Source organism: Lathamus discolor, chromosome 8, assembly GCF_037157495.1.
Source record: "Lathamus discolor isolate bLatDis1 chromosome 8, bLatDis1.hap1, whole genome shotgun sequence".
NCBI lineage: Eukaryota > Metazoa > Chordata > Aves > Psittaciformes > Psittacidae > Lathamus > Lathamus discolor.
The window spans coordinates 14,824,394-14,844,200 of NC_088891.1; the positions used below are offsets into that span (position 1 = coordinate 14,824,394).

General features: G+C 37.5%; 1 protein-coding gene across 7 annotated transcripts in view; it reads left to right on the forward strand.

Annotated features, from left to right (window-relative positions):
- The window catches only part of TCF12 (transcription factor 12), a 164,453-nt gene that overhangs the window by 16,487 nt on the left and 128,159 nt on the right, over nt 1-19,807 (forward strand). The gene's annotated exons all lie outside the window — the stretch shown is intronic.

Here is a 19,807-nt window from a genome sequence, read left to right on the forward strand (position 1 = left end):
GTTGTTTTATCAGATCAGTTAAATTATAAGGAGACGGAATACTGAGTTATGAACAAAATTCAAAATTCTCTAGATGTTACATACTTGGTCTTAATGACTTCATGAAAATTCACGTCTAAAATTTAATTGGAATAACAAATTCTTAGGAAATACTGTTACCTGATAGTGGTGTTGTTTTTGTTATTTAAATAAGCTAAAGCAGGCATTAATATCTCCATCAAAAACTTTTGCCAAGATTGTGTTGTTGCACAATGAAGAGAGAGAGAACTTTAGTTTTAAAGGACATAGCAAAGAGGCAGAATTTCTGTTCATACCTTGCTTCGTAGTTCCTATGTCTCTTTGAAGAACTTTTCTATTCTCTGGTTTTCTCAGGTATAAAATGAGGTCTAGTGTTCACACTGTAGAAGAGACAATGGTTTTTAACTTCCTCAGGGAAATGGTAAAATTGGAATGTTTAAGTTCATACCTGAGCACAGTTAAATTAGCTTGCGCATACTTCCGATGTTAATATTCAATCCCTCCTTTTGTGTATAATTTCTGTTTCTCTGCCTGTTTTATTCAGTCTTTTACTTACATTGATGAAGTTTTGTGGTTTTCATTTTCAATTCAGTTCTTACTGTGTCTACTATACAGCTTTTTAAATATAAGTTCTGTTACTTAAAAATGTGGAAGTAGACATTTCAGTCTAGGACTCATAGCAATGTTCTAGAAATCGTTTTAGCACACCCTCACAGATTACATATGCTTCTCATTTCTGTAAATTGTATTTGAATCTAATCCAAATAAGAAAGTGCAGATAAATACATTTGCCAAAAATTTTTCAAGGAAGAAAATTACTAGTTCAAAAAGGCTTCCTGATGCATAAACAGAGAACAGTCCTGTCCATAGCTATCCTTTGTATTTAATGGATTAAATGCACTTTGACAGCTGGATATATGTACCAGTGTCTAGCCCATGGCCATGATCTAATAATCACGGATATGGTAACAAGGCTAAAAAGATTCAGTAATCGAGTGGTTTTTTTGACAAAAGCTACTCTGACTGAAACAAGAAATGAGGCTGTGTGAAATGTGACTGCATTTGCTACCGTGCCTGTTTTCTGCGTACTTAATAAATACCCTTTGGGATGTCGTAGATGGAACCTGTGCTTAAACAGAGATGGAAAAGCTAATTGTGCTACAGCAGCATGTGTTCCAAAGTTATGAAACAAATTTGATTTAACCTAATGATCACGGAGAACTTAGTTTCAAAACATTAATTTCTCCTTCCCCTGAAGTGCTTTTTAACTTGTTTGTTTCTTTTGTCATAAAAATAGTTGTATACCATTAAATAGAGCCTTCTGTAAAGTACACAATTCTTGTATCATAATTCTGGTATGTGAGGGGAAGTTTAAGAAGTACTGATGAGTAAACACATGTCAAAGGGGAAGACTTCAAGCAGTACAGATATTTTGAAAACAAACACTTTATATACTAACAGTATGCTTTGGTCTCAGTTGTGTTTGATTGCTAAAATCTACATTGTATGCAAGTATCCTTGAAGAGAAAAACAATGCCTTGGCCGTGGAACAGTGCTTTGTAACGCAAAATTAAACTAGTGTATTTTGCCAAACTAAGGTGTTATGACTATTGGCTTATATTTGATTCAAGCTTTTGGGGGGGGGGGGAAAGCTGCTTTACATTCTGTAAACCTCAGTAAAATCAACTGGGTTGGGATAAAAACAGTGTTCCAAAAATTGTAACTTTGTTCTCTCTTATTTTACTTTAAATAGAATTTCTGATATAGCTGGCAGGGACAATGTTTTAGAAAACACTGAAGGGGGAGAGAGTGTGAACCAACTTAAGGAATTGAACGTTCCTTTAGGAAGATGAATTAACTGCTCACCCTGATTTATAGGTTACATACAGCAACTTCTAAATGTGATACTTGTGAGGCGTCTTTTTTTTTAATCCTATCAGCTTTCTCTTGTAATGCAAGCAATTGAGGTACTTATTTTTTAACTTCACAGCAGCTTTTACGAGAAGTAGGATGCTTGCACTGAGGCTAGTATTTAGGGAGACGCAGAAAGCTGGGGAAATGGGGAGCTAGAAGTGTCCTCCAGGGGAGCCTAGGGCAGTGATCTGGCTGAAACTTAGTCTGGGAAGGCTATTTGCTCTTCCATGTGCCTGATCTGTAAGAAGGGATTCTTACCACTTTATTTGTTGTTAATGTGCAAGGTATATGTTTGATCCTTCACTGTGTTATTATTGTAGATGGAGGTCTTCTCCAACTTGTTCGTGAAGAATATTTGTCTGAGTTAAATGGTAATGAAAGAGAATATGAAAGCAACTTTCGTATTTATTTTGGCAGGATTGTGTTATCCAGAAACTCAGAACAAAGAAAGCTTAAGACCATCAACATTTTGTAAGAGTAGTGTTGTACTTTGAAGCTGGGAAAGAAAAGAACTATACTCCTCTGCCCTTGGTGCTCTTCATGCAGATGGCCATGTCCATTACCATGTGCTCACTACTGTCCACTACCAGCCTTCTGTTACTTGTTTTGGTAGCTGGGGTTGGCTTTGTTCTGGCCTTGATGTGGAGTATGTTTCCCATTTCTGAATGAATACTTTGTAGTAGGAAATTTATTTTCAGTTCCAAGGTAAAAAAAAGATTAGCTGTTTAAAAAAACAGGTTTTTTTTTTGATAACAGTTTGCTGGTGCAGCTGCTTCTGATATTAAGTATTAATGTAGTAATTAAAACTGTCGTAATATAGCTGTCACTGGGTATCAAGAAAAACAGTAAAATTAACTTCTTTTGCAGAGGGTAGATTTGAATTTGGATGTTCAGATGATGTTTAATATTATTTAATTTTATTTCGTCATTTTCATTGTCTTTCATTGACTTTCATCCATGTCATTAATACAGTTAACTGTTTCTAAGTGCATGCAATTCCTCCAAGCATTTGTACAATACGAACCAAATGAATGCCAATCCTGAATGCTTTATTCTGTGTTGTGTTTTTTACTTTCCCTTAATCTTCCTAACATGTCTCAATGGACAAAATGCCCAAGGACAATTCATTACCTTTCTCTTTCATTGCTGTTCCTGGTACAGTGGTGTCTTGCAGAAGTGGTAATGTGTGTGTGTCTGTTACAAGGAAAGAATACATGATACATGGAGAGGTGTGGACCATAAATATTAGGAATAGTGAGTGGCTGTGTTCTGAAATATATTTTGATTCACTTTTACTGTATGTGTATTCTTCCAGACAGCCTCAAATGAAGATTACCATAATACCTTTGAGCAGTTTCAAATCTTCTTCCTTTTAAAAATCACTTGTCTTAAAATTTCTTCTCACACGTATATTTCTGGAAATTTACAACTGAAAATGTGATTGGGAGGCACAGCAGTGTCTGCAGTCACCCCTGAACCAGTGACAGCTTTAGTGTTTTGAGACTTTCTGTTCTCCTGGGGCTAGGAATAGGCTTTTAAATATGTTTTCAGCCAGCTTTTCCCTCTGAAGCCTCATGGCTTATTGACTTTAAACGCAGACAGATTAAAAAAAAGATTATTATTTGTTTTCAGCTCTTCTGGAACAATCTTTGAAATATACACCCAGTATATAGAACTAATTGGCATGCGCCTGGAATTACACTATTGAGCCTGATATAATTATTTTTTCTTGAGAAGTTTGTTGTGCTTTTTCAGATAAAATGTAACCAGATAAGGAATGGCTTCATTTCTCTGAAGTCTGATACCTTTTATTGGAAAATCCTGGGCATGTTTGTTTATGATGTAATGCAAATCTGGTATCTGTGGCTGTGCCTTTTTGATTTTCCTTAAAAAAAAAAAAAAGGGCAGCTTAAAAGGTAAAGCATGCTTACACTTGTGAAGTACCTTGTGTGTTCTGTAATAGTAGTAGTAATGAACAAACTGAAAGTGAAAAAGCACTAGAGCTATCTGGCGCATTGCTTTTGTCAACACTGAAATACTGGCTGCCTTTCCTCCTCACCCTGCTCTATCACAGTCGCAAATGGGCTGAGGCTGTGAGGTGGGTTGCTGAAATTCTGGTATAATCCCATTTCTCAGGGAAAGGAATCTGTCCTTTTCCTTTATCCAGAACATCTTTAGTCTTTGTGTTTTGGTTGTTATCTCTAAGCACACATGGAATTTCAGTGAGCATTTGTTAATTCAGTGAAATCTGTTGATTTTGTCAACTTTGTTACTTTCCATTTACATAATCTTTTAAGCTTTTAGCTTCTTTAAAGTTTTGCCAGGTAATCTATTGTTAGTGTATTTTGTTTCTGCATAAATGTATTACAGTTTATCACAGCATCTTAGAATACCTTATCCTTCTTAATCACCTCAGAAGTGTGCATTTTTGTTGCTGGTCAGTTTTACTTTGGAAGTCTTCTGATGTTATTCTTACACACTTCCTGAATTCTCATTTTATGCTCGATTATTATTATTATTTTCTTTCTTCCTGGCCTTAAGTGAATTGATAGAGCATGTCCAGTTAGTGTTTCCTACGTTCCTTTTCCCAGACTTTAGATTAATTTACATATATTATCTCAGTTCAGTGAAAGATGTAACTTTAGACCAGTGAACCTGTCAGTGATATTTGTCTGTATAGTTAGAAGTCAGGCACCTGGTTTTGATTGGGGTGGTTCATTTTGATTGTGTATAGCCTGCAAAATTAATATTGATAGTGTGAAGTTACTACAGGACTAAGAATTTTATACCTAATAGAATACACTTGCAATAGTGGTATTGCCTTTATAGGACAGGATATTACCATTGGAATGTGCTTTAGGGGCTGGATAAAAATCCTGTACTATGTTTGTGGTGAAGCCACTTGCATGCTGGCAGTTTTACACTTCTATTTATGCACTTTAATTCAGGTGGCCTCGGCCATTTTGGAACTATTGCAGTATATTCTATGTATCTCTGTGCTGTAACTTTTTCCTTTGAGGGAAGGTAACCACCTGGATTTCTGCAAAGGGTGTCAATGAACATAAGTTACTGGCATAATGGCTCCAATTGTGCAAATAAATCTTCTGTTGCTGTCCCACAGTGAACAAGCCTTGCTTAAGTGGCCTGTCTGGTTTTCTTCCTGCCCCTGACTGATAGGAGTCAAGCTGGCTGAAAGCCATTTGCTCGCGCAGCTAGCACTGCACGTGTGGTAGAGCTTGGTTGTGGTTTACATTCTGCAGTAAACAAATTCATTCTGCCCTTACTGCCAGTCTGGTTTCGATAGCGGAAAGAAGCTGTTAGGGATTGGCTGGTTGGAGAGGGAGAGTTGAAGCAGGATGCTAAGGTATTTTTGGGGTGCGGAAATTTAGGTTCAGAAACTTGGCTTATCCGTAACTCCATTCTAATGGCTTGGGGCTGTGCCAGTTACTTGGGAAGTTGTTGCCTCTGACCTTTTGTGTGCAGTCGTCATTCACTCCTACCAGATTATTTGTAGGGAAGTAGAAGTCCAAAGGGATGTTCTTTCATAGCCTGGAAATGGTTCTCTGTTGCGTGTTGGATGGGTGTCTGGCCTGATACTGGAGGTGACTTGCAGATGCCTGTGTGAGGAGAGGGCTGGCTCTGTATGTAAAGTACCCTCCTCTTGATATACCTCTACTGTACTTCTTTGAGTTGGAGCTCTCTCTGTGCTGGATACAATGCACTTTGGCCTTTCTATTTTGACTTTGGAGATCTTGATGAATTTTAGAAGTTTCCTGTAGTGCTCCTTATTATTAGTTAGTGAAAATTGTCCTAAATTTTTGATTTCTTTTTTTTACCCTTCCAAATAAAATCTAATAATATTGCATGTCCTTAAAAATACTTCCTGTAAAATGTGGCTGCACCTGGGGATGGGAAACTTCAGAAGTAAATGTCATGGTAACACAAGGCGCACTGCAGCGAAGGAAGTGTCTTGGTAAGCGTGGATACTGCAGAGTAGAAGCTGTCTGAATATGCCTACATTTCTGTGAATGCTGCCTCCCTTTCTGCTGCCTGTGAGGGTACTTATATGTAGTAGGTTGCTGCATGCTATTAAAACAAAAGAACAAACCCCTTTTTCCTTATGCAGCTTCCAATCCAGCTGCATGTATCTGGATGTCTGTAGTTAGATCTGCACTCAGCAGGAGGAACAGGTTAAGAAGTTTGCCCTTTTGTTTTATATTATGGCCTGTGACAAGTTGCTAGTGTTTTGGGGGAAAAAAAAAATCCTCTCAGAAAGGAGCTCTACTTAAAACTCTGCTTTTATTATGAGAATTACTAGAAATGGACACCAGGCTGTACTTACATAATTTACTCAAATGCCTGCATGCCTTCTGAATTCAAAGGGAAGCAAGGAATATATTTTTTGAGGAATTGAGTTTTAATTGAACAAACATAAATAATCTTTTGGTTACTTTATAGAGGGGATACATTTATTTTCATTTTTTTTTTTTGTAATTTTTATTATTTGTAGATGGTGGAAAGAATGGGTGACTGGCTTGTGTAAGAGTATCCTTATTTTAGATCGCCTCCTCGTATGCTGTATGCATTGTGCGTGCATAATGACCTCCTGGTAACTCTTACAAATGAGATGGAATTTATCTTCGTATCTATGGTTTGAGATGTTATTTAGAGAAATAAAGACCTTGGGTGGTATAGACTTAATTGATGTTTTGATCGGCCATACAACCAGGTATGAAGTATGAAGTGAAATGATGTTTGCTCCTATGTTTTATGCTTATTGATTAATTGGGGTTTTTTTGTTTTGGTTTTTTTTTTCCTCCCTAAGCATGCGAATGATTCACACTGATACATTAAAGAACACAGTGCTTATGGTAAACAGAAGTACAGTTGTACAAGTATTTTAATGTAAATTTAGTTCTTGAATCAAGCTAAGAGTGATAAGTAAGTAGAGTGTTGGTAGAACAGTCTATATGCTGTTTATTTTTGCTGCTGTCAGATCTCTTGGCAAATTGGTGTCCTTACTAGTCTAGATGATCTTCTGTAGGATTGTTTTCTTGAGGGGTGCAGATGATGATATAAGAATAGCTGTGTATGTATGTGGTAGGCGTGGGGTTAAACGCGCTCAAAATTGCAAAGGTGATGAAACAAAACCAAATTTGCCTGATACTTATTGATTCACTGTAGTACTTTCTGCTGTGTACTGGTAGAGGGCATGTGTGACGAGTGCAGGGGTGTTGGGTTTTGATTTTTTTTTTTCCTCCTCTTTTCACTGCTATTACTTAATGAATTAGTGGATACAGTTCTTGAGATTTATTTAGTCTGCCAGTTAGCTTTGCCCATAAAAGATCATAATACCCCTTTTTCATTGCATTCCAGAAACTGTTTAGTACTGAGTTAAATATGCATATATTATTATTAATTTCTTTAAGGGTATTTGACACATGGCTTAATTTTTCCAGCCATGTACTACTGCACTGTAAATGCACTGTCATTTTGAGAAGTGAGAACATGGCTGCCTTAAAATTGGTGTAGAATTTTGAGCTACCTCAAAACCACACCAATTCTGTTGGTGTGTTAGGTACTAAGCTTTGTCACACCTTCATTATGAGCTTAGGTTGGTCTTCCGGATCGTATGTAGTCATCAGGCTTTACATTTCATTTATAGAAAATGCTTATGAGCACCTTTTAATGTACTGTAATCTTATTAAGTGAAGTTGCTGGCGTTTTGCATTAGGTTTGTTCTTTGTATCCCTTCATGCTGAAGGATGTAGTTGATCATAAGTAAAATCTTGACTATTCTTGATTTAAAAAAGATAGCTTTAGAAGTAGTTTGAATGTATACTAGGATAACATCTGGCTGTCTCCAAAAAGTAGTGCTGTGCTATGTATTTACAGTTCTTCAGCATCTGACTCTTAAGTTCCGTTTACATTTGAATTAAGTATTTTGGGGACTGTTTCATTTCCATCTGAAAATGTTTGATAAGGTAGTATCTGTTCTTCAGAGGTACAAAGGAATCAGTTTGGTGATTTTTGTTTGAATGCTTTTCACTTACATCTTTGAGGCATCTCTGTACATCCTTCTTTAACAGTTCTTGACATTGCTACCTCAAGGCATTGAGCCAGCATGTGCAGTCTCAAGCAGGCAGACCAGAGTTCAAATCTCAGACTGCTTGCTTGAGGAGATGTTTTGCTCAAATCCTTAGGGAGTTGTTGACCTTGTCTTTCCAAAAAAGTGGCACCTGCTGGCTAACCAAGAGGGGCTTGGAGGGAACTTGGAAGAGTACTTTGGTCTTGGTGGGCTGTGATACAGAACTGGGGGTTGTGAGGGCTGAAGAAGTACTTGGCTCCAGGAGTGGATGGATTGAAAACAAATAGAAATTAAGATCCTTGTGAGAGAAGCACTGTTTTGATCCCTGCCTGATGCTCTTTATTCAGGTTGTGGCACTCATAGTATGATTTTCCTTAGTGTTCCCTGTTTCTTTGGATTGTGCTGTAGACCATTTGGACCACTTGTGTGCAGAAGCAGTGCCTCAAATAGGTAATGTTAACTACAACAAAACAAATTTTTCTTGATTATTTTGAAGCAAAATTATTACTTTCTCATAGAGCAGCCTAATGCAGAGGAATCTCGGCAGTTCTCCAAGTTCTACATTTTTAGTTTGGTAGAATGAAAATAGACCAAGGGAAAACTGATTTCTGTTTGCAAGGTCAGTATATAAAATGCTATTCACAGCTTTTTATCTCATTTTGTAGTTTTATAGTCTGTGTGTCTAATGAGAAGTAATATTTGGTAGGGAGCAATGGGATTTCGTGCTGGTTATTTCCAGAAGATTGCCAATGCAATACAGACCCAATGTTTGTCTTTTTTTCTTAGATTTGCTTGGACTTAATCACAGCTATTGTGCAATTTGGAGCCAAGAGTTAAAATGCGCAGGATTGTGTTAAAGCAGAGTTCCTTTCTCTTCATCCCTTCACTAAAAAACCCACAAAACCCCCCAAAATTTAAATCTTCAGGTGCAAGAGAGTGGATTGTATAGAAAGGAAAGGAAATGTAATTTGTATTATATACAGATCCAAATCAGCATTTATTATTATTTTTTTTTTAAAAGCTATTGAGTTATTGAGTGTTTAAATTCTAGACTGCATTTAGTAGGGTAAATTGCTTATAATTCTGGAAGCACTGATCCTGATAGGAAAGGGTGATAATTAGTTTCTAATATGGACAGAATTGCTGTTATTAGCTGTGCTCCACATGTTTGCTTCCCCTGTGGCATTCCTTGGGGTGCAGCAGATGGATGAACAAGGGGCAGAGGTAATGTGTGCCATGATCGGCTGCTGCTTTCCCCCAGGGATACTTCTAGAATGCTGATCTCTTCCTTTTTCTTTCTTTGCCTGTTTTTTTTTTTTGTTTGTTTTTTTTTCCCCTCCTTTTTTCTCTCGTCTCTTTTTCAGCAACTTTGAGATGTATCGGAGTTAATTTATGGTGTTAGTCCTTTATAATCCATTAATCCAACCATTTAATACCAGTATGCTAATGTCTTATAAAAGGATGGGCTGTTGCGTGTGTGCTGCTATTTTAAATCTTACAAAGTCAGTATCATGCTTAAATACTTTGTGAGGTTGTGGCATTAATAGTCCAATGTTGCCTGTTACTGTTATCTGATCTTTTGTAACATAACTCCATTTCAATAGCAAATGGATATTGTTACAGCACCTGGATGATTAAATGGAACATGCTATGGGAAAGGATTGCTTTTTCTTAAAAATCCATCTTAGTAATACATGCTCTAATTTTCCTTTCTTTTTGCTCTTGGTTACAGTGTAGGCAGAAGTTGTGTGTGGGGATTTGTTTGTGGTGCTTTTTATTTTTAAAGCCTAATCTATTCAAGGTGGTAACGTACATCGCCTTCCCACTTTGCCATCCAAAAAAACAGTCTTGCTTAGGTAAGACAGGAGGAGGCTGACTTCCCCATGCTCCAGCTGGGAGGAAGCCCAGCGCTGGTGCAGCAGCTCTCACCTGGTGGCATAGCTGAGGGCTGGGAGCATGCGGGGAGCCCTGCCTGCTGGAGGTTGTTTGTGTGCCACATGCCTGCACGCTCGCAGGCAGGGGTGTTCATCTGAGAGGTTACCATGGAGTGCTTACTGACATGGTCAGGAGGAGGAGAGGTCAGGGAGCTGCATGTGCATGTGTGTGCACATACGCTGATTAGTAGAAAATACTTTATTTGGTGCTCTTAAAGGTTTAAACTTTGTTTGTATTCATCTTTTCTTTTTCCTTGTCCTTTACTTCATTATTCTCTCTCCTGACCCATCACTCCCTGAATCCTTAGGACTCCTCTTGTTTGTTTTGCAGCCATTCATTTTTCTTCTGCATCTTTTTATTCTCATTTTTGTTTCAGCAATCTTTAATAAAACATTTTTTCTTTCCCTTTCTGAATATAGTTGGGGCCTTTTTTAATATGGAGAAACTATCTGGTGAAGTAATTCTTACCTTTTCCCATCTTTGCTCCCAAAGACAGGTGTGGTAGATGTAGGAGAGAGCTAGAAACCTAATACATTGATTGAAAATGTTTTCCATGCAAATACTGCATATAATATTTAAGATTGTACTAAAATGATACAGATACAGCACAGATAGTTTCTAGTTTGCAGGTAAACTTAAATCCATTGGTATAGAGTAATGTAGAATCACAGAATAGTTTGGGTTGGGAGGGACCTTAAAGATCACCCAGTTCTGGCCCCGTGCTGCTGACAGGAGCACCTTCCACTAGACAAAGGTTGCTTAAAGACGTGTCCAGTCTTTACTGACTGGTTTTACATATTTCGTCAAGTGTATCTTTTCCAGTACATATGCTACAGTGAATATCATATAAAAAGCAATTATTATCGCACCAATCAGTGCATGCATCCATTCACAATAAAAGGTCCATGTAAAAAAAAAATCCATATAGAGGTGTGTAATAACTTTGTTGTTTATAAGAAAGCTCATTGATTTTGTATAGCGTGTTTGCTATAATCTCCTAGCATGTCTCAGTCAAAGGCAACAGGTCTTATATGTCATTTCAGACTGGGCTGTAGCTGCTTAAGGATTGTTCCTGTCTCAGGCTGGCTAGTGTGGAGAAGCTTTTGATGCCCCATCCCTGGAAGCGTTCAAGGCCAAGTGCACTGAAAGCTGTCAGTCTCTGTCCTAGGTTGGCTTTTAGTGTTTTTTCTTTCTGGTTTTACCCTGGATTCTTGAACTGGAAATGACTAAAGGAAATAATGATTTAGTTGGTTGTTATTTTATTTTTATATTTATTTATTTATACACATATGTGTATACTTATTTTCTGGACTGTAGAACCATTTTAGACTTTCACAGATTCTTTCTGTCTACTTTTACTACCACATAGTACAGATGTGGGTATGCAGTGAAGGTCTGTTAACAAGGAATTATACCTTCTGTCCGAGATTTGTGGTGTTTGTAGCACAGTGACTTTTACAGCAACTTTTTTGGTTGAAGACTTACAGAAGACACCCTTCTATGAAATAAAAATTCAGGTAATTTTTTTAATAACTGCACCTAACACTCTCATAAATGGCAGAGTACTTCAGTGTTTCCTAAAAACTAGATGATAGTGAAGTTGTAGAGAGACGGTCTCAATCATCACGTAAAGTGGTTCTGGCAGTGATAGTGAAAGATCATGTTTGCCAGCTATAACAGTGTTTTTTCCAAACTATGCTTGGTTACTAGACAATTGAGCATAGGGTGTAGCCTGGCACGGAACTGAGGATGTTGTTGATATTGGTCCTAGCGGTAGTCAGCAAAAAAGTTTTACTCTGAAGTAGTTCCTCTGTTATTCAGTAGCTTCACTTTGAACATGGACAGTGTGAGATATTTAATATTCTGATCATACAGTCAAGTAATTACTTCACACTTTGGCTTCTTAAATAGGCTGAAGAGTGCCGAGGTCCTTGATTTAGGGAGTTCTGCCGATAGGATTTCTCAAAGGTCACGTTATTCAAAGGACTTTTGGCTTGCTTGGTCTGTGTAGTTGGATAACATGAGTGTTCTGGATTAGTAGATGGATTCCTTGTTTTCTGCAAAAAAAAAAAAAAAAACAACAAACCAACAAAAACAAAAACAAAACTGAAAAAACAAAACAAAACAACAAACAAAAGCAACCAAACAAAAAAAACCAACAAAAAAAGCCCAACAGCCAAGACTATGACGTGGCAGAAGCAGGTTCCTAAACAAATGGTTTGTCAGATCAGCCTGGGGACCATTGCAGCTAACTCCTGTCATGTAAGTGGTTGTCTGGAGACTGAATTGTTTCTGTAACTGACAGCCAGGTGCAAATACAGGAACTGGATGTGTATTGAAGAGGATGGAAACTTGGAGAACCTTGGAGAAAAAACAATTTCCCAAAGGGAAGGACTGGAAATAAGGAAACAAAAAACCCAAACACTTACAGCATGTCCTAAAGACCAAACACAATGGTAAACAAACATAAGAAAAAGACATTTAAAAACTTATGAGTCACTGCTGCAGGATGAATCGCGCTTTTGCTTAAATCTAAACGTTCATATTGACCCTTTTCAGAAAAAATACGGTTTCTGTGTGCTGCTTGCTAAGTAGGTATGGTGACTTTCTCCTGCCTTATAGTGTTGATGCCTAAGTCACGATTTTGAAAACTTAAGAATTTCAGACCAAAGTTTTGTATATGAATTAGGCATTAATGTTATTGCTGAAGGTTCATTAAATTTGTTGTTGTTGCAGCTGTCTTTTTTGTGGGAAAGACTGTAATAACTGTGTACCTTTCCTAGTCAATTTCATAACTTAAAGTAAAATTTCCTGCTGAAATCAATGGAAAGCTTTGATTAAACCTGGTATCTTGTCTGGTGCATGTCATACACTTTAAGAGAAAAGATGCAATGGTAAGAATTCCTGTGATCCTTTTCACCGTAGAGCATATTAATGCATTCTTCTATGTTTTAACTCCTTTTCGTGATCTAGTAAAAGTTATTTTACTTGTTGCCCCATGAGTATGTAAAATTTTTGAACTGTGTGAGTATTTCTCAGTCTTCCAGAACAACCTTTTACAGTAGCATATATATTTTGTGATATGAGCCGAGCAAAATTCTGTTGTCTGAGAAGTAATTTTACTGTTTGATTTTAGTATGAAAACTTTATATGTAAATTTGAAAGTAGACTTTATAGTACCATCTCTCTCATATATATAGAATATTCTCTATAGAATACATATATTCTATATAATATTTAATATTTTATAGAGACTTGCTTACGAAAACAAAATTCTTGACATTAAATTCACTAAGCAGTTATTCAGGTATTCCACCTGTGATGAACCAGTTCAAGAATTTTGGTTTTCTTCTTCCACATTGTGTTGATAGGAGCAAAATTAGTTCTGTGCTATTTGTCCAAAGGACAGAGAAGAATACATGCATGTGTATAGATGCATTAGGTTGCCATTATTCAATAGGCATAGTAGAATGTTCCTCCTAAATAGAGAATTTGATATAATTTGCTTAATTTTTACTGAGGTGCTTTTACAATACTGACCTCTGCAGGTGGTTTGTTCTTCCTCTTTAGGCTGCTGGTGGCCTTGATTTACCTCTGTTGCATTTTAAAAGTAAACAAAATAAGTCCTACAGATCAGTTTTTCCTTTCCAATGAGGCTGACAGCATCAAGGGACAAAGAAAGAGCTAGTAAAGACCTAGCTAGAGCTACTAGCTCTGATTTCCCCCTGTCTCTGATCAATAGCATATTGCCTCCCACCCCTTATAACTGTTCTTGTCCTGTAACCGTATTTGCAACTACTAAGTTCAAACAGAATGTTGAACTTTGAAGTATTCCGTAATTTAAGAGTGCTCATGAAGTTGATTTCTAGGCTTGTTCTAAATACTGCTTTTTGTTGTTGATATATGTGCTGTCTGTGGAAACATTATGTATCATGGGGTTTTAATCAACTCATGAACTTGTGTAGGTTATCCATCCTTTTTTATTTTAGTATCCTTGATGCTTTGAGGGTAAAGTACTTTTGCCTGTGCTTTGAGTTGCTTGATGTGATTTAGATTCAGTTTGGAGCTCTTGGCTGCTTTTAACAAGGTGCTGTGATTGAGCTAATCAGCCCTGCTATGAACTGGCTGTGGTCTGGAAGCTTAACAGCCTGAAGATTGCTGCAGTTCCAGACGTCTAATTTTGGAGCTGTTTTAAAAATGGCTCTGAGTGAATTTCATGTGTAAAAGATGGCATGCACGTGATGACACTGTTGTAATTGTGGTCAGTATTTTCCTTAGGCCAGATGCTGAGACCTGTTTGAAATACAGGCATTTCCTTCTATAATTCATGTGGGGTTTTTTTCAGCAGAAACTGTATTATAATGATTTAACAAAATCTTGTAAACCTTGTGTTAGAATGAGGTATGTCGGTGTGAAGGAGATTTAATTGGCTTTTAGTATAAAAGGTGTTAAGTGCAACACTAGATTAGAGCAGGTGCCACATCAGATTCTTCTATTAGTTAGCTGTAGCTAGCATTGTGGATGGCATTACTCTGGATAATAGTCAAGTGCAGCAAGTCTAGAATTTTAGCTTCAAAGGTATTTTATTCTTAATAGGAAGTTAGATGAAATGGCTTAGCTTCTCTTGTATTTTTAGAATCTTTTGTAAACTGCTAAACTCTGATTTTACAATGAAAGGGTTAACCTATGTTCAATTGATATTTTCTATGAATAGGGTGTATTAGATATTTAAGACTTAAAAACCTAGGAGTCCTTGGATAACTTAGAGGCTTCACAGATCTTAAGAGGTCCATGTGTGAAGTTTCTGTTCACCTTGAACCTTTTTTTAAGAACAGCAGGTGTAGATTTTCTTGTCTGTTATTGTCTTCTTTTTATGTAATATTTCATACGTGGTGGGTGGTTAGGTTTTGGTTTTCATTTTCTTTTGTTTCTTCCTAGTAGATTAAGATAATGATACACTCTGAGTCCTTTAGGAAAAGGAGAACTAGGCTAAAGAGATATTAAGGGCTCAAGTGTATACAGTGTTATGGTTTCTTGATAATTGGTTAAGAATATGTATGTTACTCAAGGCAAGTTATGCCTCTGTTTAAAAATTCATCAGTGAACTTGAAAACGTCAAAGGAAGTGGCTTCAGATTTATTTATTGTTTTTTTAAAAAGAAAAGTCGAGCAAGGAATAAAATCCGAACAACCGTCCATATTACTTCATGTGAAGGTGATACTGTAATTGGTGACATACAGAGATTTTTAAAGTTGAAATTACATATACGCACCTGAGTGATGTACATGATTACTGCCTTTGTGTGACCCTCTAAATATAAATTTTACATCTTTAGATAAGTGCAGTGAATTACAATGGACTGGACCTCTTTGTACTTGAGTTTTTACGTTTGGTTCATGTGCATCCGATGTTAACATGTATATGTTAGATTCACTGGACTTTCACATCACTTGTGAAAGTTCAGTGAAGTACTTGTGTGTTGGTTTGGCTGTTGGGGTCTGTGGAATGGGCACAAAAGGACATGAATTTCATCTACTGTAGCCCTTCAGTTACGTGAGCATACCACATTTGTTCGAATTCAGATTCAGTGCAGTTCAGTTTACCAGTATTCCTAATTTTCTTAACATTATGTGGGCCATCCTTTTCCAAAGGAGTATGTTCTGCATTTTTAGTCCATGTGAACGCATACTGTGGAGCTGTATGTGGTGCTTATTCTGAGTTGTCCTATTACATGTGTGAATTTTCAGAATGCTCTCCATCTTGAAGGGAGGGTTGATATTTTTTTGTCTGAACCCAAGTCAGTAATAGTTCGTGTACAAATAGGGATATGAAGAGAGATTTGATGCCTTATTACTGTTTCACACAGTATGATCTGCAAAACACTTAAGTGATAGTACACTGAAGGGTAATAATGTTCTTTGTGACTGGAATATGAGAATTTCTTTCCCAGGTACTGAGTCATAGTTGTCCCTTTCAAAAAGGCAGAAACTGTTTTTTCATTTTTTGTTATTTTACATATTCAACAGAATTTGAAGAGTGTCTCAAGTATTTGATAATCCTTATAAAGGGTAACATTTTATTTTTAGTGGCTGAGCAGAGCTGGGCACTTACACAAATTTCATTGTGTTGGAGTATGAAAAAAGTGAAGTACAAAGTGAAGCAAAGTCTGAAAGCTGTTGCTAGAGCTAAAAGCAGTAACGGAAAGAGAGCCAAATGCTAGATTTAAGGCCAACAAAACTTAAACTTCAAGTCACCACCCAGAGAGGCGAGGTTTAAATTGGCTTGTTTTGGCAGTGCTTAAGATTCTAAAATACAAAAGAGAAAATGTGCTATAGTAATTTATAGAATCAACTTATTTGGCACATGGAACTGTAGACTTGTTTTGGCTAGAATTCAGAGTGTACTTAGAAATTTTTAAAGAGTCCTACTTTTTGTCTTTTTAATTACAGAAGAAACAGGGAAGGAAAAATCTTGGGTTTTGTTGCCATTTAGTTTCAAGTAATTTACTCTTCCTTTAAATTTTGGCTGGAATTCTAGCAAGTGAATGATACTGTGTGTGAGTGTTCTGGCACTGTTGAACTTCTGGTAACCTGTTTCTACCCTAACACTGAGCAGATTTGATAGCTTTAAGATTTTATGAAGCTTGTTGGTCTTTGTTGTAATTAAAAGATGCATTTATTCTGTTCTTTTTCTCACACGCTCATGTAGTAGCAATGGTCCAATAAAGCCAGTAGAGTTCCAAAGTAGACTGCAGGATTTTGTGCATTACCACACAGTGGTGTCTTCTCCCTCTTCCCCAAAGACATCACCATGTTTCTAGAGTATTGCCAGTCTCAGAGCTAGTGATTGCTTGGGAAGTGGTGGGCTGGCTTCTCTGGCCCTTCATGTGACTCTTACTCTGGTCTTGTCTGATTCTTGTGCTCTCCCCTTCATTTCTGCCAGTGCTGGTCATGTTCTGCCCCAGTGGTGAAATATTTCTATGATCTCATCTGGCCAGAAACCAGCAAGGGTTGTTTTTATGGTTCTGTTTTCTGCTAGTTTCTTCCTGAACGGGTGTTCTGCAGGACCTTGCAAAACAATGGTGCTCATATGAGGGAGGAAGACACAAAAGCCTTGTTATGGGCAATGGGGACAGCGAAGTGTTAAGGGAAGCAGGGTGGCCTCCTTTGGGGTGGCAGCCAGCCCTTAGTTGTTAGTAAGATAGGCTTATGTTTGCATACATAAAACTTGACTTATGAGCTGTTGTCTGGCAATGGTTCCTGCACCAAAATCTCTTCTGAGGAGCTGGGAAATGTTGCTTGGCTGTTTAAAGGCTTACTTCGGATGAGGAAGTGTTGTAGTGCTGTAGCTTACGTGTTAGCCAATGTGCTGGATGCTGTGCTGGCAGGAACCGGCTCCCTGCAGTGATAGGGAACGGCTGGAGAGTTTTCGTATCTTTCTATCCACTTCTTATTTTTACTCAACTGTAATATTAAACTTACAGTATTGGTTCTAATTCTAGTCTAAAATCATTAGTTTCTGTGTCCCAATGAAATATCCCTAGAAACTTGTTCTGAATTTTAAGGTCTAAGTTTTATAGGAATGAAGTTGTGAGACTTATTTGCTGCTTTTGTTAGGAGAGATTTTTAAAATATCCTGGGAGAAGGAATGAAAAAAATACCCCAGCCATCCAGTTATTGATGGCTACTTGCTTTTTTGTCTACAGACTATTCAAGTTAATGTTTGGAATTGTTTAATGAGGTTTTATTATTGTTGAAAGAATAATTACCAGGTAAGGGTGTTTTTCACCACAGAAAGGGTCTAACCGTATTTCATTGGCTTTCAGCATTTTCTAGCTATAACCTACAGAACTACTGTAACAGCATACTTTGAGAAGCAGGAGCAGATTTTTTGTTTATTTATTCAAAGTGCAACTTGTCCTCATTTAAAAAATGCCCTTCAACAGCAACAGGTATGTCAGTTCCAGCCGTAAGGTTGTTAAAAAACGAAGGCAATTTAAAGTAGAGGTACTTGAACATAAATTCCAGTTTTAACTTTTCCATCAAACTTCTGCTTCTGAAGTGTGTATAGTTTCTAAGTGTATTTTATTAAAAGTGTTTTAGCTCATGTAACACTTGTTACAAGAAAAGCATTGAAAACTCACATTTCTATAAAAAGTGTGATATTTAGGATTTAAGCCAAGGAGAAATTTTACACAGTCCAACCAGAGTATGGTGTATTATATGAAAGGTTAGCAGAAGAAATAGAAGGAAGAGCAGTGAAGTCTTCAAACAGGAGGAAAAAAATTGTGTCTTTTGGTTAAGAAGTAAAGTTGGAGAAATCTCGACATCTTTGCTAGCAAATGTAGGTATTTCTGGACTCGTTTCAACCAGACCCAGAGCCTTTTATTTTAAAGTGAGTGAGGGTAGTGCTTTAAGTTCTTTTAGAAATAGTTGGGTCCCTCTGCAAAATTAGCAGTGTTAAACTGTTGTCATTATTTTTCAGTATTTAAATAACGCAGTGCTGAAGGGGGGGCTTTGACTGCTCTAGAGTTGTTACTCCTGTGTAACTGACTAAATTATCTAAAGGTATAATTTTGTTGTTGGAAAGTAATCCTTCCAAACTTACCAGCTGTAGCAGCATGGATATACTAGCAGAAGAATGATAAAATGCACATGATCGTGAAGTGCAATGGAAATAAGTAGGTTAATACCATTTGGTTATGAAGGAAGAAACTGGTGAATACAGGTGTTGGGCGACTTAATACATCAGTGAGGTGTGGTAAGACACGTTGGTTCAATGGAAGGAGCAGCCTTCCTTTTAAATAGTGGGAACTCCTAACGAACAGAAACACTTTTTTGGGGGGATGAAGGGTAAACTAGGCTCCCTCAGACATCTCAGTTGCTGCAGTACTGCTGTGTATTAGTGCAAGCCCCATTAACATCAGGCAGCAATCTTCCTTCCACCTCGTTTGTTGATGTAAGAGACTGAACTGAATCATATCAGCTTTCCAGCATTGTGGGCACACCATCATTTACTGCCACTCACATTAAGGGAGCTGTCAACACAAGCCTGCCTGCCTGACTCAGAAAGCAGTTAACAACCCAGGCAGCAAGGAGTTTGATTCAGCAAATACTTGGGCAGATATAATGGTATCTGGGAAATTTAGAGGCAGATTTCTCTCCTTTGACAGAGAATGTCATGTTTTCTTACTTTGAGAATGAGGCTCAAAAATACCAATAAAATCCCTGTCGCAGAAGTGGTTGGAAGAACTGTCTCAGTGTTGAGGGAAGAGGTTTGAAGGATTCTTGGGGCTTTTTGTTTGTTTGGGTTTGTTGTGGTTTAGGGTATTTTTTTAAGGTGTCTGAGGGCCCTGCTGGCAGCACAGGCTGTGCCAGGTCTCCATCGTTTGTTCAAACTGGATTCTGCTTATGGCTTTTGGAAGTAATGGAATTACTGAGAACTGTTGGTTTTGGACCTCTGCTAAAGGAGTATCTGGCAAGAGCTTTATTACGTTCAAGCCAGCTTATGAAGGGGAAGCACCAGTTAGTGCGCAATGCATCCTGGAAAAAGTAGTTTTTGACACTGTAGGCTAATGTTAACTTCATCAGCTCGGATTCTTGGCTGTATAAATGCAGATAAAGAGGCTTCTTGAAAGTTTTTAATAGTTTAAACCTTTTATTATTTTCTTCCCCCCCCTCTATGCCTAAAATAATGGAAGAACACACATTTGGCTTTGGGCAGAGGTTTTACTGAGGGAATAGGTGCTAGCTTCCCTTGGACAAACCAGCCGGGCATGTTATTGTGCTGTAGGGCAAATGGTAAAGCCCTAACCTTGCAAAAGCTTCTTTCTTGGATGAAAATGAAGTATGG